General features: G+C 36.2%; 1 long non-coding RNA gene across 4 annotated transcripts in view; it reads left to right on the top strand.

Moving 5' to 3' along the window:
- Positions 1-21,350, top strand: part of LOC106980234 (uncharacterized) — a 60,681-nt gene extending 39,331 nt beyond the window's left edge. For all 4 annotated transcript variants that reach the window (XR_008296300.1, XR_008296301.1, XR_008296299.1 and 1 more), the window contains 2 exons: positions 19,964-20,076; positions 20,197-21,350. This is a non-coding gene — a long non-coding RNA (uncharacterized LOC106980234). The remainder of the gene's footprint in view (positions 1-19,963; positions 20,077-20,196) is intronic.
- The last annotated feature ends 6,003 nt before the right edge of the window (positions 21,351-27,353 follow it).

Consider the following 27,353-nt stretch of genomic DNA (forward strand, 5'->3'; position numbering starts at 1 on the left):
CACTCAAAACAGTGCATAGCATATAGAATGTTTATATACAAAACTGTTACTTTTATTTTAATTTTGCCTCCATGAGTCACAACATTTCATAGAATAGTGTTTATCTCTTTCTCTAGCACGCCTCTGTCCCTTTATACATTTGGTATTCTCTATTATGTTGCAGAGTGCTTCAGAGTTTCAGGAGAGACCTAGCTTATTTGTCAACTATACTGCTTATAAATATGAATGGTCATCTTTTTCAATTGAATGTTTTCCACTTTGAATTCTACTTTGTCTCATAAGAATATACTGATACCTGTTTTTTAAAGTGTTCTTCTGTTTTTCATTTTGGATTTGCTTTATGCCTTCTTTGAATTTTAGCTTTCTGTATCATTTTAAATGTAACTCTGTAAGCATCATACAGATGGGTTTTGATTTGGAAGGCATTCCAAGAAACTCTTTGTTGCATAAACAAGTTTAACTTTTTACATTTATCGTCAACGCTAGTACATTTTTCTTCTTTTTTACTTTATTGTACTTGCTGTCTTTTGAGCTTCTTGGCACTTGTTCATTACATGTATTTTCCTCTGTGTACAAATTCTTAGATTTTTTTAATTTTTGATACTTTTATAATATCCATGCTGTGTTTACTTTACAAAGATGTTAAGATATTAAATTTATACTTAGACTTATAATTCTCAATCCTGATTCCCTGGAAACTATAAAGAAATTAATGCTCACTTCCTGTTTTCTGTGTATATTATCTGGAATTTCATTATTAACATTTTAGATTTCAGGTAGTTTTTTCTCAATTAGGTTTTTGAAATTTTAGTAATAGACATAATATTATGTATACAGAAATGTTATTTATAAGGTCTTTCTAACTGAAATTAGTCTTTACTTAAAACTCCCATGCCATGTGACTACAAAAAAACTGACTCTAGACATGATTAAGTAAAATCAGTAACTTCTGAGCTTTATTAGTAATTTCAACTTTAAAATTTATTAGTAGAAAATTGTCCTTTACTTGCCCTTTTCCGTGTCCTGGCTTCTAAGGGCATAATGGGAGGAGGGAGCAGGTGTACATAGCCTCACTCCATCAGAAACAAGTTGTCTTTGGCAGTCATTGAAATTGGTATATTTTGTTTGGCATCAGATTTTAGTTTTGTTTTTTTTTTTTTTCTATTCTTCTGGGGGGAACCACGCTAAAGCAGTGTCATGCAGCCCAGAAGATTATTCATTTTCTAGGCACCACTTGAGAAATGAGATATCTCCTTTCTGTGCTCAAATCCCCACCATCTTAAAGCGCCCATCCTAGACTTGGCCTGGCTGTGGATGCAAACTTCTAACGTTTGCACTGTTCTCCTATCCTGGTCCCTTCTTTACATATACAGCAGGAAATCTTGTTGTGCTTCACAATGCATTTTTCCCAAAACTATTAATATGGTATGCATTTTGACTCCAGGTACTCTAAAGTCAAACTATTATTACCTATGCCAGAAGCTTCAAGAATGCATTTTAAAACATAAAATCTCCACCTACAATATTTAATGGTCTCCTCTTTCCATGTGCTTGTCCTTCACAGAAGTCTAGGTACTCACGTAGTTTCTAGAAAGCATAGTACGAATGTCACAGAAGTGCCAATACAGGGACAAAAAATATAACGTCAAAATATTAACTCAGTGACCATTTTTATAATTACATTTTATAAGTGTATTGACAAAGTCTATTTTCACTTTATTTGGGTTTGGGTTTAAATGACAGGAGTTTGTCTCTAATTGATTTCTTTTAAGATGACTATTTGAGTACTGTATTTGACTATTCGTGATCATATTTATCTTAGAATGCTTCTGTACTAGATTCATCCATGAGAACCACTAAGAATACATTTTTCCCCCTTAGGGTCTTACTAGTCTGCTAACTTTCGCCTTCTAAAACTATATATGCAGATAAGTCAAGGTCTCTAAACCAAAAAATTGTAACAAAAATTGAGCAACAATCCTATATTTTTATGCATTTACAGATCAAATAAAAAAAGATAACTTACGTTTAAGAATACATTGGAGGGGCACCTGGGTGGCTCAGTCGGTTAAGCGTCCGACTTCAGCTCAGGTCATGATCTCGCAGTCCGTGAGTTCGAGCCCCGTGTCAGGCTCTGGGCTGATGGCTCAGAGCCTGGAGCCTGCTTCTGATTCTGTGTCTCCCTCTCTCTCTGCCCCTCCCCCGTTCATGCTCTGTCTCTCTGTCTCAAAAAAATAAATACACATTAAAAATTTTTTTTTAAAAAAGAATACATTGGATACTTGTTAAGAAAAACCTACGGACAGACTCTTCTTGGCTCTTAGTGCCCTTTATTAAGGTTAAAATATCCTTAATAATTACATAGTTATTTTTTTCTTTTCAAAGAAAAAAATAAATGCTAAAGCTTGAGTTATTTCCACTTATATCCAGGTACACATTTAAATATCACACTATTGAAAAATAAATTGCAAAGCTTACAAAGTTCATAGTAAAATTTTATCCAAATATTTTTTCTGTATGAATTATGATAAGAATTCAACATAGCTCAGTGTATAATGTTGCTAATAACAAGTAGAGATAGGCCTGCCCATTAAACCTGCCCTTAATGGAGTCAGAGTTATGATTGAATGCTATCAGTGCTATCATTTTCAAAAATGTGCCAGAACACTTTCCTCTATTTGAGGGACACAGTTGCAAGCAAAAACCCATTTTATCTACCTTTCATAAAGATGACAGCTCCAAATCTCCTCAAACACATGAAAGAAGATGGAAAACAAAAATGTTCTGAGCACTGAAACAAATGTTTCAATGCTTAACTTATTTGAATACTTAATGCTTCTTTCTTAAAACTCCAAAATAAATATTAAATTTTAAATAAAAAATGCTTTGAGATTTGCTTGTAAAAATTTGAAGTGAGCATAAAAGTCTACTCTCCTCTGAGTTTCCTTTGCAAATGATCAAATGAAAAAAAAAATACTATAAACACTGAAAACTTAGCATATCGATTAGTATATCCATGTCTAAGACCTCCGAATATTGTTTTCACATGTTGAAATTATGGGACAGTGAACATTACTGTATGAAGCAATATTATGGGGAGACCCTTAACTCACTACCAAAAACAAATGGAAATGTTTAAGTAGAAATTGTTTTTCACAAATAACCTGCTACTCAAAAACATTAACGGTCCAATATATGACTCAAGAGATACCACTGGCTGCAAGTTATGGAATAACCTATTCAAACACTTTAAATATTTATTGTAAATACCAAGAAGTCTAGAGGTAGGTACTTCCAAGGTTAGTTCAATGTCTCCTTGTCACCAAAGATCCAGACACCTTCTACTCATCCATCCTGAACAAACTGGCTTCTGTTTTCATGGTGTGGCAACATGGTTGCAGGATACTGTATCCACAGTATCTTTATAGCATATTCTTAAACAACAGCAACCAAATGAGAAGTGAATGTAAGGTTCTATCCTCATAGCAATATCTTTTCATTAGGGAGTGTATCTCATACTGCATGTGTGTGTGTGTGTGTGTGTGCACATGCACACACTTACACACCCTCAGTTTTTATTTTAGTTTTTGGCTACAGCTATGGCCTAGCCTTACCGTAAGGGAAGCTGGCAAATGAGAACTTGACATTATCAGCCTTTATAATGAGGTGAACTTTGGCAGAGTAAAATGGGAAAGGAAACGGTCAGATCATCAAGGCACAGTGTCTGGCAATATATTACTGCATTGAATCAAGTTTTTAAAGTAATCAAAGAATCTAATGGGTTAAGCGTTAAATCATCAAAATATACATTCGGTGGGGTTTTAGTTTTAATTTATTTGGAAGATAATGTTTAATTTTGAGGAAATGAGAAATAAAATTCTTAATCATATGTAAATATATCAGATTGTTTTCAATAACTTTAATATGTTTTTATAGTTTAGGTGTAAAATTTATCAGCTTTCAAATCCCCCAAAGATCATCAAAAATCTGTTTCTCAACCCAAGTTAGATTTGTTAGTTTCACTGTAAGGGAGAGCACCACATTGACAGAATCCTAGTTGCATCCCAAAAGTGAGAGATCAAGGAAGGAGACTTAGAAACTTGAGACCAGGATTCAGGCTCAGACAAGAAACCAACTGGTATGAAGCATAGCTTGTGACACAGAATTGGTGGATGCAGCAAGGTGAGTGTTTTGTCATTAGATCTTATATAATATGTGAGTCCTTGACACCAGCAGTCATTCTGTTTTTCTGATAGGAAAGCTGTTTGCCCACAGGAGCAAACTGTTTGCCCAGATAAATTGGTTTACAGCAATTTCCTGAAGTAAACAGTACAGTGGTTGTGTGTGTGGTGTGGTTTATGCTCTTACCATCCTGGAAAAGTACCTCCTGAGACAAAGAGTTGTGTCATAGCATCATGATTGCTACAAGTTCTCCATTCTCCCTAATAATTCTTATACCTGTGCTGAATAATAAATCACTATCATCTGGGGACACGATCAATCCAATTCTGGGCCATTCTTTGTGGAATATGATCACATAACAAGTTTCTGCTTGTGGTCGTTTCAATCTCCATAAAGTTTATGCTTTCCTATTCTTTTTGGCATATGATTGTTTAGGGACAGTGGCTGTGTACCAGCATTCGAGACTCCGGAGAGCAAACATTTGAGGACCTCAACATAGCAAGTACTAAGAAAAGATCATGAGCAGAGTTTTTAAGATTTCTTCCAGCCCAGAAGATAAAAGTGCCCAAATTAAACCAGGAGAACAGATGCTTTCACCAAGCTAAAAAGCTCACAGAATGAGATATTGGGGTATTAACCAAACCATGTTGATCATCTTGTGTGCATGTATTATGTATACATAAATATGTATGTATATATGAATGTCTGGAGCTGAATTGGTTCTCCCTAAAATTCATATATGAAAGTCCTAACCCTAGTACCACAGAATGTGGCCATATTTAGAGATAGGGCCTTTATGGTGGTAATTAGGTTAAAATTAGGTCAGTATAGTGGGCACTAATCAAACAAACCAGTGTCCTTATAAGGAGAGGGGACTCGAATCCGAACAGCTGCACAAGGAGGATTTGTGAACACACAGGGAGAAGATGGGCATTTACAAACCAGGGAGAGAGATCTCAGAAGAAAGCAACCTTGTTGACACTTTGATCTTAGACTTCTACCCAACAGAATTATAACAAACTAAATTTATGTTACTTAAACCATCCAGTGTGTGGTCTTCTGTCATGGTTAGGTAGCCCTGGCTAACTAACAACATATGCTGATATTTTTCTTTAACCTTTATTTTTAATGTTTATTTGGGGGGGAGGGGCAGAGAGAGAGAGCAAGAGCTAGACAGAGAGGGAGAGAGACAGGGAGACACAGAATGTGAAGCAGGCTCCAGACTCTGAGCGGTCAGGACAGAACCCAACGCAGGGCTGGAACCCACGAACCATGAGATCATGACCTGAGCTGAAGGCGGATGCTTAACCGACTGAGCCACTCAGGCACCTGAGTATTTTTCTTTAACTCTTAAAACTTGATTGCTGGATACTTGATTTATTTTTCCAAACTTAAGAAAAGAAGGGAGACACCCCCATCCCCATTTCCTTTTCAGTGAAATATTTCCTCATGTTTGTTGTCAACATGTATTTTGCCCTTCTAGGTGGAAGGGTTGTTTAGGATGTGTTTACTATGGAGTTTTAAGAGGTCTTTGTATATTCTAGATATGGATCTTTGTCAGACATGTGGGTTGCAATTAGTTTCTCAGTTTGTAGCTTGTCTTTTAATTGGCAGTCTTTCTCACAGTAAATGGCTCTAATTTCAATGAAGTCCAATTATCATTTCATACATCATGCTTCTGGTGTCATCTAAGAACATTTGACCCAAGCCTTAAATTTTCCCCTGTTATCTTATAGGAGGTTTATAGTTTTTGGTTATCTATTTTGAGTTCGTTTTGGAGAAAGCTGGAGGTGTGGATCAAGGTTCATTATATTTGTTTACAGATGTTTAATTACTTACGCACCCTTTGTTGAAAAGACTATCCTTTCTCCACTAAATGGCTTTTACACCTTTGTCAAAAATTAAAATCTGTATTTGTGTGGGCCTATTGCTGGGTCTAGAGTGCTTTTAAATAAGTTACTGGAAGTGGTCATATTCATTTTTGCACTAGTTTTGTCACTTTGGTATAGGTAGGTATTCAGTGTCTATATTGTATTCAGATAATCCTTAAAGACTAGTAAAATTACAAAATATATAATAAGTTTCTAAAATAACCTCTTTAAGATTACTAAGCAACCTTTTAGCACCTGGACTAATTTTAAATGTTTATTCAAACCTTTTTTGATCACTCTCTTCTCCATCCAAATAATGAAATAGAAATTATATCCTACAACATGAGATTACATTCACAACATAAAAGTTCTGTTCTCCAATTAGATGAAATATTCAAAACAGTGATTCGGAAAGCTTTCGTATTCTACTGGAATGATATGATATCATTTGGAACATCATGTAATTAAATACTAGAAATGAGCTATTGTTGAAATAAGAACACTGTCTAAATGAATAATCTTTACTTATACAATTCTTTGCAATGTTCAAACATTGGCCAGAAAAGTTTGGCCTTGTAAAAATGATCAGAAATATCATTTTTCCCATTTAATTCTCTATGCAGAATGAATCTAAAAGGACAGAGAAAATTTTTCATTGATGCTTAACATAGAGGAACTTTAACTGAATAACTCTAGGGGGAAAAAAAAACCAGACAGCCCTATTAAAAATCAAGTTTTATCTACATTCCCCAGCAATTTATAAAGTGTACCATCTAACTCTCTGTAGAGGAGAAGAGAGACAGAAGCAAGAAGTCTGAGCACTGTCCTTCTCTTCTCCACCAAGTACATTCCCCAAATGCATCGTTTAGTTGATGCCCAGGTTTAGGACGGGTTCTTTTCAGTTTTCTTTACTTCGATCTCCTTGTAAAGAGTTCAGATTAAGGAAATACTTGTGCAACTCAGCAAATGGAGAACTGCTTACTCTCTTTGAGCCCAAGAGTCAGTACAAAGCTACATTAATAGTACGTAAAACATGAGTGACATTTACTGGAATCCTTCAACTTATCTAAGAGGATTAGAAATATCACTGCAATTCCTCCAATGATTACCATTATTTATCTGTGACAGTGAATTTTATGTGTTGACTGGCCATGGGGTGCCCAGATTAAACATTATTTCTGGGTGTGTCTTAAGAGAGTGTTTCAGGAGGAGATTAATATTTGAATCTGTGAACTCAAAGTCGATTGCCCTCACCACTGTAGAGGAGTTTCATCCAATACATTGGGGGCCTAAATAGAACAAAAGATGGAGAAAGGAAGAATTGGCCCTTTCTCCTAGATCACTGCTTGAACAAGGAAATCTTATCTCATCTTCTCTTGCCCGTGGACTAGGATTTACAAATATCAGCTCTCCTGGTTTTCAGGCCTTCAGACTCTGAGTTACACTACTAGCTTTCCTAGGTCTCCAGTTTATAGATGGTAGATTGTGGGAAGTCTCTACATTGACAATCAGATGAGCCAATTTCTCATAATCCCCATGTCCCCTCTCAGAGCAGGGTTAGGTTTCTCCAAAGTACCCCAACAAACATATTGCCCTTTTCAAGTCACCTCCAACTGTTGCAAGTTCCAAGCAAAGTTCTTAAGTTACTCTTCTATATTATAAATGAATATGGTTAAGAAATAATTAAAGTGATAGTTTCATCGAGATCTCATTCTTCATACCACACTGCTAAAGAAGCTCTTAAACAGATAAACTCTATAGTAATTACAGAACAGGAACTATCTCAGCTTCTATTACAATTATGGTCAGATTAACTGTGCCAGGCACTGTCTGACACCCCTTATCCGTTCTTGACAGGTAAGAAAATGAGTGCCCAAGATCACACTATTACTAAATGGCAAATCCAGTTTGCTCAGGCAGTCCATCTTAAGAGTGCATATCCTCAAACTATATGCCTCAAACCACATAGTCTCTAGTGGAAACTTTTCCTTTTATAGATATGAACCAATCCCTATAGACGTTTTGGATTTTTAATCTTTTGTAGCAGAATTTATTATTATCAATACCAAATGCTCATTTTACCCTAGTATAATATGCTAGAAACTACTTAATATAATTTGAGTTATTCATTTTATAAGTCACTATAATATTAGAATTTGATATCTTTATTAGGCTCAAATATCACTTAGGTTCAGAATGACAACTTAGAGTCTATAAGTAACTATAAATCAGAAGTCTGCAATGATTTGAATCTTTCCAATGCTTGAAGGATAAATGTACACACACACACACACACACACACACACACCAACCATTGCCATCATTGTATCCATTCCTCACATTAGCTGTATGTATATATCAAATGTATGTGAGTCTACATACATACATGTATGTACACACCTATGTGTTCATATGTGTGCACATTTATATATGCCTATATATACAGCATATATACGCCTGTATATACAACATATATACATATATACTCACCTACTTGGAAAAGTAGTATCAATGACAGCCTATTTTCTAATATGTTGATAAATGCACGACATAAGTGTTTTTTTTCTTTTTATATTGATGGCCAAATAATTTGGTCTCGCTATATATTCAAATGTGTTAGAGAAATCTGGTAGACTTGAACAGTGCTCTCTCCCCCAGTCTCCGCAAAGTTATCCGATTAGCTGGAAGTGATTGGCACGTATGGCAAACCCAGTTGCGGTATGTTTTCTAAAGAGAATTGCTAGTTCTGTAAATACAGCACTTAATCTTCTATACTCTGTTATTAAACTTAAGCTTCGTGGACTACAAACTTGAGATCTAAAATTTCCTCCCAGCCCAAGAATTAGCAGTAATCAAACGCAAGATTTTCAGTAGGGAGAATATACTTAGTTATATTGGAAATTTTTCCTAATTTCTCATATAGCTGCTTAAAATAAAGCATATTTTTTATGTCAAGATGATACATTAATGATGTTTTAGAGCTGTGATGGACTTTAAAGATAAATGTCCACATTATATAAATGAATAAACTAAGACCTCCACATAGTAACTCATTTATTCTGGATGCACCACTAATTAATGGCACATAAAACACTGCCTAGCTAGAAAAGTGCTTGTTCCACGAAGCCTGGTCTTCATCCACAAAGAAAAAGAATTTATAAGTCCCTGGACCCTTAGCAAGATGATCAGAGAAGATTTTCTGCAACTGGCCTTTGGGATTGAACTGGCGTATTAGAAAAATGAAGGGCAGACACATTTATTACAGGGCAAATCAAAGGTGCGGTCTGTTTTAAATAACTAGAATCATGACTAATATTAAGTATTCATTATGTGTGAGGTGCTGTTTTAAGGATTTTACAAATATTGTCAGTTCACATTAACAATTTTCAGATAAAGTAAGTAAATTACAGTGACTTTAAATAACTTGCCCCAAAGTCACCCAGATTTAAGGGTCTGGCTCCAGAATTCATACATTCAACTACCGTACTCTGCCACTGTGAGTAGGTTACAGCCTTTGTCAGAACAGAGGCCTTGACATCTTACGGTGTGTCAGAAGCTGGTTCCTAACCTTGAATGTGATAGGCACATGGAAGACATTAATTTCGTTTCCACTGAAAAGCAATGGCTGGGTGAGCTGAAGCCTAAACCAACGGTCTAATACGTTTTCAAGCCTCGGAGGAGCAGCATCTTACAGTCCTTTGGCTCTCTGGCCCCAGAGTGGCAAGGATGCCTCAGCATTGTAATTCTTTAGGACTCATTTTGATCCATTGATGTGTCCAAATTAAAGTAGATCAAACAACAGCCTTGACTCCTTTCTCCTAGGCCAAACCCAGGCTCTGGGAGTTATTACTCTGTAGGTGATCAAGGACAGTATTTGTCATACACTTGAACAGAATTTTCCTAAGCTGCCACGCTGGACCTGATTTCCATCAGATCCTGCCCTGGCTCCCTTTGGCTTGAAACATGGAAAAAGGAAGAAGTGGAAAAATCTCAATCAAAGAATGTAACATTACAAAACAAGAAAGTTCTTCAGACAAAGAAATACCAAGCAGCCTTTTTTAAACAGAAACTTGTCATTCTTCCTTCTCCTTCTGCCCTCTTAATATAATAGGCCTGAGATTTAAGTATTCCATTTTGCCTATTTAGCCTTTTATCCTTGAGATGGAAGAAAAGGCCAAAATATTTTCATTGCTTTCTCACATCCTAAATTTCAAAGTGATACACTATTACTAGATAAATAACAAGTTTGCTAAATTGAATGAAAGAGACCATAGGCCATATTAAAAGATCAAGAAGGAAAAAAAAAAGTCTAAATTCTACCTTTTCCAAATTATGAAAAAGTTTCACAGACTATAAGAGGTCTTTTACCAATTTTTCCATTTACGGCTATAGGATAAAAATCGTTCTATAAAGTATATTCAGATATATTACAATAGGTTAAATTTTTTAAAACTATTTAAATTAATGGTATTATCATTATATTTTCTTTATCAAAATTATTTTGATACCCAGGAAACAGCAGCTATGAGAATAACTTTTCAGGTTAACCACTGCTTATTTATATATATATATATTTTTTATTAAATCAAAAATCATTGCTCAATGGCCACACAGCATAAAGTTATCTCTTCTGTATGGTCAACCTAACTTCTAATAAGAAGTACTATTAAAAACTATACTGAGATGGCATTTCTCAACTCTTAGGCAAAAACCCAAAAGTTTGAAATCTACTCTACTGGCAAAGCTCCCAGGAAACAAGCATACTAAAACACTGCTGGTAGAAATACAAAATGGAACAACATTAATGGCAAAGAATCTGGTAGTGTCTAGCAAAATTTCATATGCATTTCCCTTTGACCCTACAATCTCAGGTCTAGGTATCTATCCAAAATACATACTGGCAGAAATACAAACTGAGTATTCACAAAACTATCCAATGCAGCACTATCAAAACAGTAAAGAGCACAGTCCACTCAAAAGTCTCCCTGTAGCAGATATGTCGAATAAAATATGACAGTGTTACTCAAGGTATAATTCATGCTCTGAAATCAGCAAAATCCCCAGTGCAGTTAATTTTATAGGACAAATACTCTGGCCCCTTTAGCAAAAAAAATTAAAAATGGAGATGAAAACTATTACTGAAAAGAAACATCAACCATTTATCTATATGCACAGGGTTTAATTTCATCCTTATTTAAACCAATTGTATGTTGTAAAACACTGAGGAAATGTAAATAACAATATATTTGGATATTAGATGGATACTTGGATATTTGAAGATGTTAAAGTTATCAATGATTTAGATGGGAAACTTGATTTGTCATGGTTTTTAAAGATCAAACCAGAATATTTACAGATCAGCTGACAGAATATCTGAGATTTGCTATTAAATAATCATGTGGGAGACACTGGATGGGGCTATCACTAATAAGTGATCGGTCCTCCTCATTATTGAAACTGGCTGATGGGTATTTCACATTCTTTTTACTAGTACCTTTAATATTACATATGCTTCAAATTTTCTATAATAAAAGTACTTTTATCTCTATGTAAACTACAAAAGTTTCTTTCATGCACTTTTATTGTTCTATCTAAAGACCATGCACATACTTCAAAGAGTTGGTAATTTTGGTGGTTCGTTACTTTTCAGTTTGGCATCAACAGTCCCATACACATGAAATAATTCAGAAATATTCTGTGAGGAATAAACAGCAACTGAGCATTCAGTCTTTAACATTTATGATGAGAGAACTTATATGATAGGAGTTATGAAGAACCCTATGGAAATTTAGAGTCTTCAGGAGCCTAGGAAATATCATACAAAAAACACAGGATTTTGTTTTATATTCTTTCACATAAAGCATATGCAAATATTTACAATAACCAGAGTATATTAAACAGTAACAAGCAAGACTCATGGCATGCCACTGACTTTTATTCCTAATAAGCTCAAACACAAGAAGTAATCAAAACGGATAGACTCTAGCTGTATCTTCACATTGTTACTGGAGAACCAGCTTGTACAGATTGCTTGTGACTCACATTAATCAATGATTTTGCTATTGGGAGTCATGAAGCACAACTAGATCACGGAAGAGGTGCAGTATGTAAACAGATCATTCTAAGAAAGTAAATAGCCCTTATAAAAAGCTAAGTAAGGTCACAAGCAAGCATATCTCTATAGTACTCAGCTAGCAATGGGCCGAAGAAAGGTGTTTACCTTTAGAGAGACAAAGAAATGCCACGTACCTTAGATACTGCACTTTTTTTTCTTTTTGCACTGTCGTTTTTAACAAAGTCCAAATCAGTTATTTCTTCAGAAAACAAAGATACTGTGGCCAGTAGTCACACGCCATATGTGGTTATTTAAATAAAAAATTCAATTAAAGTTAAATAAAATTTAAAATTAAAGTTTTGAGTTGAACTAGCCACATTCCAAGTACTCGATAGACACATGTAGGTATAGGTGCAGCAACCATACTGGATGGTACAGATACAAAACATTTCCTTCATTGGAGAGAAGGTTCTATTATACACTGCTCCTACAGGAAGTTCCCATAAACAAAACATTTTAGGACTTGTAAACTGTTTTCATTCTTGAATCTAACTAACTGCTTAGTATTTTTACTTACTCCATTTTATTGTTAATAACCTGATTTGCCTGATTATAACTCAGAAAGTAGCCATTTGGGTGAGGAGGGTACTTAACCTCTTTTTAACATGTATACATGTTTTATTGGTTACTGTAAAACTTTGTACATTCTGCTTTCATATATTTGTGAATGCGCATTTAAAAGATATACATATTTATTACAAGCAAAAGATGATGAAGTCCTTGAATCTCCTTTACTGCTCTCATCATGAGCTCCATCTCAGCTCATGAATTTGCTCATTCTAAAAATCAACAGAAGCATCTTTAATGGCTCTCTTTCTCATACAAGACTTTCCTCAGCAAACATTGTTAACCCGCTCTCCAAAATATACCCTGAATTGCACCACCTCAACAAAAATCACAATGATCCAAGTCAAAATATTTTTTTAATTTACTTTTTAAAATGAGTTAACATTTATAGATGGTAAAGCACATAAATCTTAAGTTTACAGCGTGGTTTCTACATATATATATATAAATTGTATATAAACATAGGTATAAATTCTATATAAAATACAAAGCTATATAAATTCTGTAAAAACCTATATAGATACCATTCAAATCAAGATATATAACACTTCTAGCACCTCAGCAGGCTTCCTCACACCCCACCCAGTCAGCAGTCTGTGTCCAAATGCAAGGCCTATTTTAGGATTAATGTTTTGCTTATTCTTAATATCACTTGAATCATACAACACAGACATTTTTTAACTAGCTCTGTTCAGTTGCCACTTGGTCTGAGATTTATGTTATACATAGTTGTATTTCCTTTTTTCCAAAAACGTAATCAAAGTGGTAATGAAGGTCCAGAATGAAAAAAAATCCTATTTTAAAGTTCCATTTTGGAAATATGGAATTTATTTATTCTTGCTGTTGTTGATGGGCTATTCGGTTGTTTCCAATTTGGAAGCTCTTATGAATAAAGCTTCTATTAGCATTCTTGAGCATATCTTTTGATATCCAAATATATTCATTTCTCTTGGGTAGTAAATAGAAGTAAATGTCTTGGTCATACGACATACATAGACTTAGCTTTAGTAAATGCCACCAAGTGTTCCAAAGTGGCCATGCCAGTTTACATTCAACATCACTGTATGTATAGGTCTATATGAAACTGCCCCAATATCCTGCCTGAATTACTTATAGCAGTCTCCTAATTGGTCTCCCTTCCTCAACACTTGGCTTTCTACCATCCATTTGCCACACAACAATCAGAAAACTGACAGCATACCTGAGGAAAGATTTTAATAGAAAAGTAAACCATGTGGATAACCAGTCAAAGAAAGAGCAAACGTGAGTAAACTGATGCCATCTCATGACCTATCCCTTTGAGGAAGGCAAGGAGGCCTCTGTGGTTGGTGGCAAGTGGACAAGACAGGAAAACAATGGGAGATGCAGTCACAGTGGTAGCCAGAGTCCAGATCATGCAGGTCATATTGACAAATTTAGAATTTTTATGAATGTGATGGAAAGTCATTGGAGAATTTTGAGTGTAGGAGTTACTTTAAATCAACTGCATAATTTTAACCCCCAAAACTACACCTTAAAATATTCACTTTACATATGCTGTGATTTCCTAACCCATGCAAATTAAAGAAACTCATATTTTCAACTTATCTTTGTGAATCAATAGTCCTTCAAAAATTGAAGAGATAAAAATCATGCATATGGAAAATCACCCTGAATAGATCACTGAAAGAGATTAACTTGTATATATTCCCATATCAAGTTGGTCAATTACTACAGCAATGGCTACTCAATTTCAGTATAGATTATTAAGGTTAAAAATTTCCTAAAGCAGTGGTCCTACTGTGGATTTTAGAAACAATTAACAGGGCATCTGTGTGGTTCAGTCTGTTAAGCATCTGACTCTTGGTTTCAGCTCAGGTCATGATCTCACAGTTGTGAGATAAAGCCTAGCTCAAAGAGCTGAGCCTATGTGGGATTCTGCCCACCCCCACCCACCACCACCCCTCCACTTGTACACACACACACACACTCTCTCTATTTTTTAAAAATGTTTACCTATTTTTGTGAGAGAGAGGGGGAGGGGCAGAGAGAGAGGGAGACACAGAATCCAAGGCAGTCTCCAGGCTCTGACCTATCAACACAGAGCCTGACACAGGGCTGGAACACACAGACCACAAGATCATGACCTGAGCCGAAGTCAGATGCTTGACTAACTGAGCCACACAGGCACCCTTCTTTCACTTTCTCAAAAATACATAAACATAAAATAATTATCATGTGATTACAAGTATCTGTTTACTGATTTTTTCATTTTGCAGCTGCCACAGATCCAGTCTACCTTTCTCTAAACAGAGAAAATGTACCTACCCTTTAAAACTCCATCGGTACTCTTAGCCAACAGTTCTCAAACCCTTCCAGTATCCAGAGTCAACAGAGGAACACTTAAAAATAATTTATACCATTAAAAACTTGGTCCCAAAGTTCATATGGGAAGAAAAACATGCAAAAATAGCCAAGAGGGACACCTAGGTGGCTTAGTTGGTTGAGCACTGGACTCTTGATTTCAGCTCAGGTTGTGGTCCCAGGGTAGTAGGATCGAGCCGTGTGGCAAGCTCTGAACTGAGCATGGAGCCTGCTTAAGATTTCCACCCCCCCCCCCTTGCTCACACTCCCTAAAATTAAAAAAAAAAAAAAGTTTAAAAAAAATAGCCAAGAACATACACCCCCCCCAAAAAAAAATAGAAGGACTAGCCTTACCAGAAATTAAGGCATACTGTAAGACCTCTATAATTAAAACAGTGTGGTGCTGGAGTACAAATGAAAAATACACCAGTAGAATTGAATAAAAAGCCCAGAAGTACACTCAAGTGCATATGAAAATCTGATTACGGTAAAGGTGACATCTCAAATTACTGGAGCAAAATAATAGCAACATAATAATAAAAATTTCTAATCCCCCTCCCATATCTGAAAAAATCTTACTCTCTGAGGGTGAAAACCTACAGTCTTTAAAATTCCTCAACGACCAGCCTGATACAGCCATCCTGACATAGCTCCTATGTTGGTTTTTTTATTGCAATTATAACAAATTGCTACAAACTTCATGCCTTAAAACAACAAAAATGTATTAGCTTACAGTTCTGGTGGTCAGAAGTCTGAAATGAGTCTTAAGAAGCAAATCAAAGGTTGTCTTCTTTCTGGAGGCTTTAGGGGAGAACACAGTCCTTGTTTTTTCCAGCTTCGGGAAGGGGCCCATGTTCTTTAGCTCTTAGCCAAATCACCCAAACATCTAATTCTGTCCTCACATCTTCTTCTTTGACTCTGACCCCACTGCCTCCCCCTTTATAAGACACTAATGACTCTAGTGGAGCCACCTGGATAACCCCTCCATCCCAAGAGCCTTAACTTAAACACACCTGCATACCCTTTACCCATTTAAGGTAAAACACTTACAGGTTTCAGGAATTAGGACCTGGCCAGCTGATAGCCATGAAATCTGTTGTGAAATGTTGTTTTGCTCAAGGTATATGCAGACAATCTGGCCTCACGCAAAAATGTAGTTAGAGAAGGCAGACCCCAGACATCCTTGGAGCATACTTTGAAATTCCCCAGCCTAGAGAAAATTCAAAAGAATGAAGATTAGAAATTAAAGGATTGTCTTCATTTAGAAGGGAAAACAACAAAAGCAGGAGGAGAAGAAAGAGGACATAGGAGCAGAAAATTAAAGAAAGGAAACAAAATAATCAGAAAAAAGAGGAGAAAGTAAAAAAAAAAAACAGCAGGTGGAAAAAGAGACAAAAGAAGGAAATAAGGAGAAAGGACAAATAGAAGTGGAAGAAAAACAACTGAGGAAGATATAATAGACTGAAAATAAGCATGGTATGGTAAGACTATATTAAAGTAATGGTGAGAGAGAGTCACAAGAAGATTTCAATAGTATTAAATGCTAGAGAATACTTAAGTGTTTTTAGGAAAGGTCAATTGATTTGGTGACAAATACTATAATGATTATTACTATAATCAATATTATTGGTAATCCTGAGACATAAGTTCCTAAAATGGGATCACAATAACAAAATGAAAACATTGCATTCTGTAAAGATATAAGCATAGATTTTTAAGCTATATTTAATTATGTTTAATTCATTTAAAAATTTTAGTTCCAATTAAAGAGTTAGACGTGGCAATTGCCCAGTGAGTTAAATGAAAATAATTTGGCACAACTTCAATATCCAATAATATGGCTTTAACTGGGGAGTAAAATTAACAGTCCAACAAGAGGGAATTAATTGAAACAAACTAAATGTTTTTCACACCTAAGTATAAACTGAAAACAGAGCCAAAACAGTAGGAGATAGATAAATGGTTTATAATTTTTAAGTATAAATCACTAGGATCCCTAAATGCACTTACTTCCCTTTTATAATAAATATTACTTTCAGATTAATTCTAAATTTGACTTGTTATAAATGTGAGGCTTAGTACAAAATAATTAAGGTAAAAATATGTTGAAAAGAGGTGTAGGAAAATCACATGCATCCAGATACTGTCATATATCCAGATATCCTTGTCACCTAGTAGACCCTAAGACCTGACCTTTACTACCTGCTTGTACTCACCGATCTTTGTCCCACATTTTCCCCTAAGTTCTTCTTTCTAGCTTATCTCTTTTAAAAAAAAAGTTTGTTTGAGAGAGAGATAGGGAGAGACAGACAGAGGACACAAGTGAGGTATGCATAGAGAGGGAAGGACAGAGGATCTGAAGCGGGCTCTGTGCTGACAGCAGAGTCCGATGTGGGGCTTGAACTCACAAACCATGAGATCACTGCCTGAGCCAAAGTGGTATGCTTAACCAACTAAGCCACCTAGGCACCCCTCCAGCTTATCTCTGAACTCAGGCAAAAGACTCAAGGGGCACAACATCCCCAACAGAAACCAAAACTACCATTCAAGCAATAACAGCTACTCAGACCACCCAGATCAGTTTGAACTTCACCCCCGACTACACCTGCACCGATTCCATAGAATGATCTCTAAAATGGGTGACAATTACCTTTACTTCATTATAATATTAACATCTCCCCCACAGAGGAGCACAATCATTATTTACCTAACATACAGTGTACATATCGGCATATTTCTTTAAGGTCCATGCATGACCTTATGCTTGCCGCCACATATGATGACAAGGCTTCCCTACCTAAATATGCATCCTGACCCTAAATAATAGGAACCCCATCACTCTTACGTGGAGAGTCATGGCTTTGTAAGTAATTCCCCATGATCTCCTTATTTGCCACAGATAAAGTTTACTTTGCGTGACAAGTCCACAAGTTTTATCTGTGACTCACCGAAGAGCAAACTCATGTTAGTTCAATTACACTACCACTGGTAAAACTTTGACGTTAATATTTCCAAATCCCATTCTATGTGTAAGTTTTATTTATTTTATTTATTTACACTATCATATTTTACATAAGGATTTCATCAATTGTGGGATCTTCAAAGTGTTCTCCTTGACACACTACTGTTAAAGTTGTTCCTTCCAGTGCACTGGACTTAGATATTCTGGGTTTTCCAACTAATATCCAGCTGTTTGGTAGTAAAATTGGCCTAAGTTTATGTTACAAATAGCAACATACATATAATAAACTTAAAATTGACTGAAGTACAAAATTGAGGGAAATCTAAAACTAAAATAAGTAGAGATCCATAAAAATTTACAAAAAGCACAACAGGATACACCCAATAGGCCAATACTCAAAACACTAGTAACTGAGACTCAGGCCTCAACAATAATTATCATGTTGATCAATTTGTTTTCTCCTAAATTGCTTTAGGCAATTAGCAGGGGAAAGTGTTAGGAGGCTGGAAGAGAAGCAAAAGTTAACTTCACAGTACTGTTCTCTCCCAGGGGATGGAATAAATGATTTCTCCAGGAACTAGATTTATAGGGAAATAAATTGCACTCTATCACTGCCCAGATTGCATTCTCTTAACCTATGGGTCTTAACAATTAACCCTTTATAATTAAAAACAGGGATATGGCTGTACCCCTGGGTGGAGAAAACCATCATTCTCTCAGGCTACTCCTACTCCCACTTCCTAATTGTCCTATACCAGAGAAAGCTTTTGTGAATATCATCTGGGGACCACTGGATATGGTTTCGTTTTTGCCTCAAGAAAATATTAAATTATTAAGTCAAAATATTACACAAAATTAATTTCAAGGCCACACTGCCCTCATAGGCAAATAGAGTAAAATAAAATAAAATTGCTTCCTACAATAATTCCTATCCTACTGTTATATTTTGTCACAAATACGGATAATAGCGTCTTAGAAATTAGATTGAAATTTGTTCAGTGATGGCAGAAATACCTAAAAAGACAATATTTCAATATTTGACAGTTAAATACTATTTTTTTAATGTTTATTTATTTTTGAGAGACAGAGAGAGACAGCATGAGTGGAGAGGGCAGAGAGAGAGAGGGAGACACAGAATATGAAGCAGGCTCCAGGCTCTGAGCTGTCAGCACAGAGCCCGATGTGGGGCTCGAACCCACGAGCCGTGAGATCATGACCTGAGCCGAAGTCAGACGCTCAACTGACTGAGCCACCCAGGCGCCCTTGACAGTTAAATACTATTAATTACTCTCCCCTGTATCAAAGCCCAAGAAGAAGCTTAAGTGTCCAGAATTTAATTCCACTTCAAAATTACTAAAAGCTCAAGAAATAAAGTCCACAATAACCATCATCAATTTCTTACTGGTCACTCTCAGCCAGAGGTGTCTCATAGAATCCCCAGTAATTATTCTCTAGACTGTTTTTCCCAGGAATGGAAAAAAGTTGTCTTAAGATTCAAAGCTGAATTCACTGAACCCCAAATCTATTTATGTTTTAAATTATAAAGACCTTAAAACCATAGTCCCTGGCACATACTAAGAATAATCAATAAAATTATCATTATTATTAGATGTATGTATTATTGAAAACAGTCTTAAACAATTCCCACAAAATTTAAAGAACAAAAGCAATTCCCAAGTGTCCATAGGCAACATTATGTTATATTCTTAGTATTATCTTTAAGCCAATATTGACCAAAATTCCTGTTATTCAAAGGAAGTTTCAGACCACAAATGTCATGAGAATAAAGGAAAAATCCTCTTGGTTTCACCTCAACAGCATGTAAATTAGTCCGTGAAGACTGATGGAGCTCACCATCTATTAGTTTAATATCAACAAATAGAATAAATCGTTAATTATGCCACCATGTTTATACTATGTCAGGAGGTGGAGAAGGATGGTGGGGACTCCTGAAAAGTGACACTCACGATGACTCATTTTCATGTAAAATGTGGAAGTCTACGGTGCCAATGCCCACAATCCCTGTGTCTTGCATGGTAAGGTCCCTGCTTCCCCATCTGGCATTCTAACCCACTTACCATTGCTTCTTGCTCCATAAATTGGCTATCCCTGATGAATCTCCCAACTAAAGAATTTTCTCCTATTTTTTTTCCCAGCTGGAAGATTGTCATCGGCAGAATCCTGAATCAAAGTTCAACGAATCCTTCTGAAATTTGTGTATCGAAATTCTGAAGAGGACCATAAATCTACCTCAAAAATTTCCCTTTTGACAACTTTTCCATTTTCCATGCCCTGAATAATTTCTACTACTTCAATAGTAGCAGAAACATCTAATTTTGCCAAATCTTTTTTCTGCTTTAATGGGATATCCTCCGTGCTCTGTTTTTCTCTGTTGTTTCTTTTAGGCAGACTTTGCATTTTAATCTTTTCAAGTTGTCCCTTCTCTTCTAAGTGTATGTTTTTCCCCCTCTTTGCTTTTTGGTCAAGATAATACTTTTTAAGTTATTATTAATATTAAATATTCAACTAACCCAGGATTAGATTCTGTTAATGTCCTGCCTGGTTTCTCTTTAGTATATTTCACATTCCCTATGCCTTTCTTTAGAGTCCTAACTACATACGTTCCCCTGGTGTGCTATCAAAGGATGTATGTCATACTGAAACGAATCTAAAACTCATAGGGTAAGTCACAATAATCTTCTTAGTCCCCTTTCAAATCTATCCCATTTTTTTCTTATCATGTTACTATGTACCATTCCTTGATGAATGATTAGCCTAGTGCTATATTTATTGACTTCATGCCTAAAGTTAACAGGGAAAAATCTCAGTCCTCCTTTGAACCAGGCTTTCTTGGGAGAATCACTTCAGTTTACTTCATGAGGTCACGCCTTTTCTATTAGGTTTCTCTGACCCAATTCAGCCCAGTAATAACTCCCATATTGCTGTCTTTATAATATCATTTTAAAAGGAGTAAGTTCTGAGTATGTCTGTTAGAATATGAATTCTATGAAGAGCAGGGATTTTTCTTTTTTTTTTATTTTACTAAAAAGTATTGCAAGTCCCTAAAGAACTATTTTTCCAATAAATAAATAAGTCTTTATTTTTAGTCTGTCATATAGATCTAGTGTGACTTCAATGACCTTGCCTCCCTTTAAGTATGTCTCTTTAATAATCCTTATTACTTCCTAGTGTGCTTATTGCTATTTCCAGAGTTAAAATAACTTCCTAAGCTTCGTTCTTCTAACATCTTGAAATTCCTCTGGTGTCCCAAGTTCTTATACTCTTTGGTGCCAATGGATTCTCCACAATAAAGCATCCACATACAAGGTTTTTTTTTGGTTTTTTGTTTGTTTGTTTGTTTGCTAACTTTGACCTTGGCATGTGTAGTGCTCTCATTCAAAGTTTATTCTACCCATTTCAAAAAGAATCAATATTAATATTGAAATAGAGCCCCCGTTTCATTTACCTGTTCAATAAACATTCACCACTCCTCTATGACTGAATTTGCTAAATGTCTCCTAAAGTCAAGGTCCACAGTCGAGGCATATATAATCAATAAATGACACATGATTTGAAGCCATGTGCCAAAAGAAAGATGGGAGTGGCCCTACAACTAATGGGCAGGCTACATAAATTCAGTAAGTTATCAACTCTACAGTGTTTTCTTCTTCAGTCCTAAATATAGCTAATAATGAGATGAAGTGGGACAATCATTTTGGCTACTTATTAAATATGTCAACTTAACGCTCAACACTAAAATTATACAGCAAAAGCTTCAAGCTCTAATTATTGCTTTGTAGCCCATGTGACATATTGTTTGTCTTTGTAGTTTAAAGTCATAGCTTGTGGGCTTTGTTGAGAAAATACAGTGAGGAAAAGGTATCCCAACAACCAATGCGTCCAGAACCTATACACTGCTCCCTCAGAGGTAAGCCTCAATGAGACTAAGAGCCTCTCTCTCTCTCTCTCTCTCTCTTTTTTTTTTTTTTTTTTTTTTTTTTTGGTTCTCTGGTGCCTGGCTCAGTTGTACCCACTTAAGCTACTTCTGTTATTCAAAGTCAACCACAGAGGCATGGCTAATCCAGTTGGCTAAAAACAGCCACCATTTTCTCCTCCTTTGAAAAAATGTATCTTGAATCTTATCACTAAGTACTTAGAAATGCTGCACATACTTATTTATCTCACTGATATTTATGGAACACATCCTAAATGCCTGAAAGCACATTAGGTGCTAGAAATTAAATGGTCCCCCAAACCACATGGCTTTCAGTCCAGTCAAGAGTGAGGCACGGATGGCTGGGTGTCTCAGTCAGTTAAGCAACCAACTTTTTTTTAATTTTTTTTAATGTTTACTTGTTTTTGAGAGAGAGAGAGAGAGGCAGAACATGAGCAAGGGAGGGGCAGAGAGAGAGGGAGATACAGAACTCGAAGCAGCCTCCAGGCTCCATGCTGTCAGCACAGAGCCCAACATGTGGCTCCAACTTACGAAATGTGAGATCATGACCAAACCCATGACCTAAGCCAAAGTCGGATGCTCAACCGACTGAGCCACCCAGGTGCCCATGACCTACTCTTGGTCTTCGGTCTCACTGTGAGATAGAGCCCTGTGTCAGGCTCTGGGCTGACAGCACACAGCCTGCTTGGGATTCTCTCTCTCTCCCTCTCTCACTGTCCCTCCCCTGCTTGCTCTCTCTTTCTCTCTCAAAATAAGTAAACTTAAAAAAAAAAAAAGACGCATACAGGGGTGCCTGGGTAGCTGGTTAAGTGTCAGACTTCGGCTCAGGTCATGATCTCATGGTCTGTGAGTTTGAGCCCCGCGTGGGGCTCTGCATGGACAGCTCAGAATCTGGAGCTGCTTTGGATTCTATGTCTCCCGCTCTCTCTGCCCCTCCGCCTCTTGCTCTCTCTCAAAAAATGAATAAACATTAAAAAATTTCAAAGAGGCATACATTAAATAAATAATAACACAATTATCTATAGTATTTTATCAGTGTAGAACACAATTTTTTTTTTCACATTTCATTGTAACTCACTTTTCTATTGTGTCTCACAATGAATGGTGTTTTACAATCTTTGTAAGCCAGGCAGCAGTCATCATGTAGTTGTCATGATCAGCATAGGACACAGCTGCCCACTGTTGTCACTCAGGTTGGAAAATGTGTGTTGTTGGAAATACACTGGTGAATTCCAGTGACATTTTAAATGACTCCCAAAAATCACATAATGATTTGCCCTAAAATTAAAAATGTTATTTTTATACTAAAAGAGAAAGACAGAGAGAGACAGGGTAAAACAGTGTAAATGTAACATGAGAGAAGAGGTAGTCAGTAGTCAAATAGTGATAGTAGCCTATAGGTACATGTTAGTGAATTTTAATTTCATCATAAGTGCAATGGTAAACCATTGAAATAGTTTATTTAGGAATTAACATGATCCAATTTATATTCTAAAAGATCAATCTGTCACCACTGTAGAAGCTGACTGAGAAATAATACCAGAAAGGGAACCACCCAGGAGCCTATTAGTAATGTAGGGTGGTAGAGCAGAGGAAAGATCAGGAAAAGTGTACAGTTTGAAATACATGTGGACACAGAATCCACAGGATTTGATGGTGAACTGAATTTAGGGGAAGAGAAAAAGGGAAGTGTCAGGATGACTCCCAGATTTCTAGACTCAACAGTCGGGCATATGATTTATTGCACGGTTATGTTTACTGAGATGGATTAGATTGAAGGAATGCCCAAGACCTGAGTCCACCAATATTGAAAATTGAGGACAAAAATACTTACAGTAAATTTTATCACTTCCTCATTATATTAGTCAAGGCAGTTAGGAGATGGAAACTAAACTGGTTATTGGAAAAGATAAATTCTAATATACAAATTATTAACCAGTAAAATGGGGTTAACTACTGAAAGTAACACAAGTGGACTCTGAGGGAATCTAGAGGCATATACAAAAAAGCAGCCTTTTCCTCTAGACTGAGGATGAGAAATAATAAAAGAACTAAGAACCAGGAGACGCCACAGCCCAGCCAATGCTGAGATTCGGACTTCCGAAAGAGCGCGCGGCTGCCACAAAACTCACAGCCCACGGGTGGTGACGAAACTTATCAGAAGTCTCCGGCTGACAACAGTCTGTACAGGCAACCAGCCGTCAGGATGTGGGCGGACTGGAGCCCTCAGAAGGACTGCCGGTGAAAGAAGATGGCCTGAGAGCATAGCTGGAGCTTGTCTGCATACGCCCCTACAAGATGGGCTCAATCATAAAAATAGAGACCTTAAACCTGAGTCTTCGATGGCTATCGCCTGCAGGACCACTCGAGGCTCTCTATTGGTGAAGCTTAGCATTTGGTCAGCTGGCAAAGTGGCTTAGAGAGCCCAACTCCAGCATCACGAGACAAGGTAAATAAGGGTAGATGAAAGACAATACATTTATAAATGGTACAGTCATTTATGTTTTAATTCTTTTGATAATAATTTACTACAGATATATTAGTTACCTTAATCCACCATAATTAAGGCACCAGCTGAATATAATGCTATCCCTAACTAACAAAAACAGATGTCAAACACAAACAACCCTGGACATTGGTAAGGAAAGACTTTATTAGGAAAAAATAAATGTTGTAAGGGAAGGCAAGAAATTATCGTAATGTGGGGAGGGGATTACAGCAATGGGAAAAAGCTCTGACCACAGATCAGCAAGTGTCTCAAAGTTCAGGAAGGAAAGGGTTTTTCTGATATAAGGAGTAAATAAGGCTAAAAGGGAATCAGAATGAAAGGATAGTAGATAGTAAATCAGAGTGTGTTTTACCATTGGGTCCTCAAAACAGCTTGAGAGAGGGAGTTAAGGAAGGTTGTACGATGAGTCAGGCTAAGGGTACCAATGTCTAAGGGCCTGGGGGAAGGAAAGAAACTTAACTGAAGTTTGGTTAACAAGCATTTTTTTCTGATTGATCAGCAGGACAAGAAGTTCAGCTAATCATTTAGAAGACAAAAACATATGGGAATTTGGAGAGTCTGTGTCTGGCCCTGTGATAGGTAAACCAGTCTTATCCAAGTCATGGGGGGAGGTATGGTTCTCTGCAGTAGCCCTTTCCGGAACATAAGAAGGTTGGAGGACCTCTTTAACCTTCATTCTTCCATGGTCATAGTGCTCAAAATTCAACACCATCAGTATTGATCTGTTTGGAAAATAAATACTGTCCTTTTAGGATTGTTTCTATAATAAACAACTAAACCAAGTAAATAATTTATCTTAATTCTTCTTAGTAAACATATATTAAATTCTTAAAGTTAGAATACACAAAAAGGGACCCTTTCAAATTACTTGAACCATATAGATCAAAAAATGTAAGAGAAAAAAAAAAGCTAGACCAACAAAATTATACATAAGACTTTCCTATAAAAGCATTCTTTTGTACCAGATTTTAACTAAAAGAACTATAAGCTAAGTATTGCCTAGTGCTTGGGACTCAGGACAAATCCTAATGTCACTTATGCAAAACAATGTTAAGAAAATTAAATCCATAATTAGAGCTCAGAAAAATAAAAAAAGAAAGTTAAGTGCAGAGTTCAACCAGGAGCTATATTACTCAGTGCTTCCTTAGCTCAAATTCTAATGACATCTCAAAGGAATGGTTGTCCTTTTGCCTACCACGCCTCTCTTTTTACTGTTTTCACACACAGGCTAGAACAGAGAAAGCCCAAACTGCACCTATTTAGAAGCAGTCTATCTATCATATCCTATCAGTATCTGGAGAGTGTTACTAAGAGTGTTTCCATATAGAATGTTAATGTGACTAGTGTTGTAGTAACAACGAAAATGCTGATGATAATGTTGTTGGTGATGATGATGTTGGTGATGATGATGATGATACAAAAGGTACATGCCCTAGGAAACCATAACTCTGAAGAGTGTTATCTTTCATAGGGAAGAAGAGATTTTAACATCAATCTGAAAGCCCACTATAACGTTAATCCTGATTTTTCCCCTTATTTATTTTAAACTGCATCTCCATTTTAACTGTCATTTATAAGAGGACAATATTTTTCAACCCAGAGAGGCTATTGCCAGGGAGAATTAACTTAATTTGTGAAGCCCTTTGTAATTTGAAATTATCCTTAAATCATCCCTTTCAACCACTCTGGTAAGGAGATATATCCAATGTCATGCTTTAAGAGCCAATTAATTTTTAAAGTCAGAAAGATATAAAATAGGCATGTACCTGCCCTGAGAGAATTTTGTTTATTACTCTGCCTTATAGAAGGTTCCAAGTTTAGAATTAAAATTATGCTTGCCTTACTGTCAAAATATATTTAAAGTCACAAACTGTAAATTAGCCAGAAAAATGAGAATACTGTTTACCTCTCTTTGTTTAATCCTCAGTAACAGGCTTTTATTCTGTGTGACCGAAACCCATAAAGAACTTTATTTCTTTTCCTTTGTCATTACAATTAGCCACATACACTCAAATATACCAATTAATCAAAAGCAAAGGCCGTGCCCTATTCCTTTTTCTATCTGACCAGAACAAGGTCAGTCCTCAGTATCTGTAGCAGTGTGTAACTCTACACTCTTACCTGGACAACACTCAAATCAGGGTCCGATGGAGTCAATTTTTGGGAATGTAATTCACTTCCATATTTCCTCTACCAGTTATTCCAGAGTACATTTCAATAACTTCTCTTGTCTCAATATTCTTTTTTGGAGAGTCAGCACTTAATGCTTTCTTCCACTGTCCTAAACAAATCATTCTCTGAATAACACGCATCTTTCAAATATTTTTAGTTTATTCACCCAATTCCATTTGCAATGAATCCATTTCCACATAGCGACAATAGACCCTGAAATTATTTTAATTACAAATTCATTTTGGTTTGACCACAAAAACTACGTAAGTTTCTATATTTGACACATGCAGAGAAAGTCATTTTTAATTACAGGAAATGAGTGGAGAGAATAGGTTGCTACTAATATGGAGGATGTAGGTGCAAAGTAGGATCTTAGGAAAGCTGAATTTTATAAAATATAAGAACAAGGGACCCCCCCCCTCCAGATAACTAGAAACAACTGCAGTTTGGTGAAGAGAAAGTTATAATAACCATATGGAATGGAACTTCTCATTCTTCTGACTGAAAAATGTCAAATGAAGAGAATTTTGCATGAAGCAAAGAAAAGGTGAAGCAGTGGAAGTAGGTAAATGTGTCAAGCAACAGAGGAGACCTAACAGAAGAATAAACGGTCATTTTTATTCCCTGAACAAGCTTTATCCTTTGCAGATCCCAAAGTTTTGGAGATGTGCACATTG

Source organism: Acinonyx jubatus, chromosome B1 (assembly GCF_027475565.1).
Source record: "Acinonyx jubatus isolate Ajub_Pintada_27869175 chromosome B1, VMU_Ajub_asm_v1.0, whole genome shotgun sequence".
Taxonomy (NCBI): Eukaryota; Metazoa; Chordata; class Mammalia; order Carnivora; family Felidae; genus Acinonyx; species Acinonyx jubatus.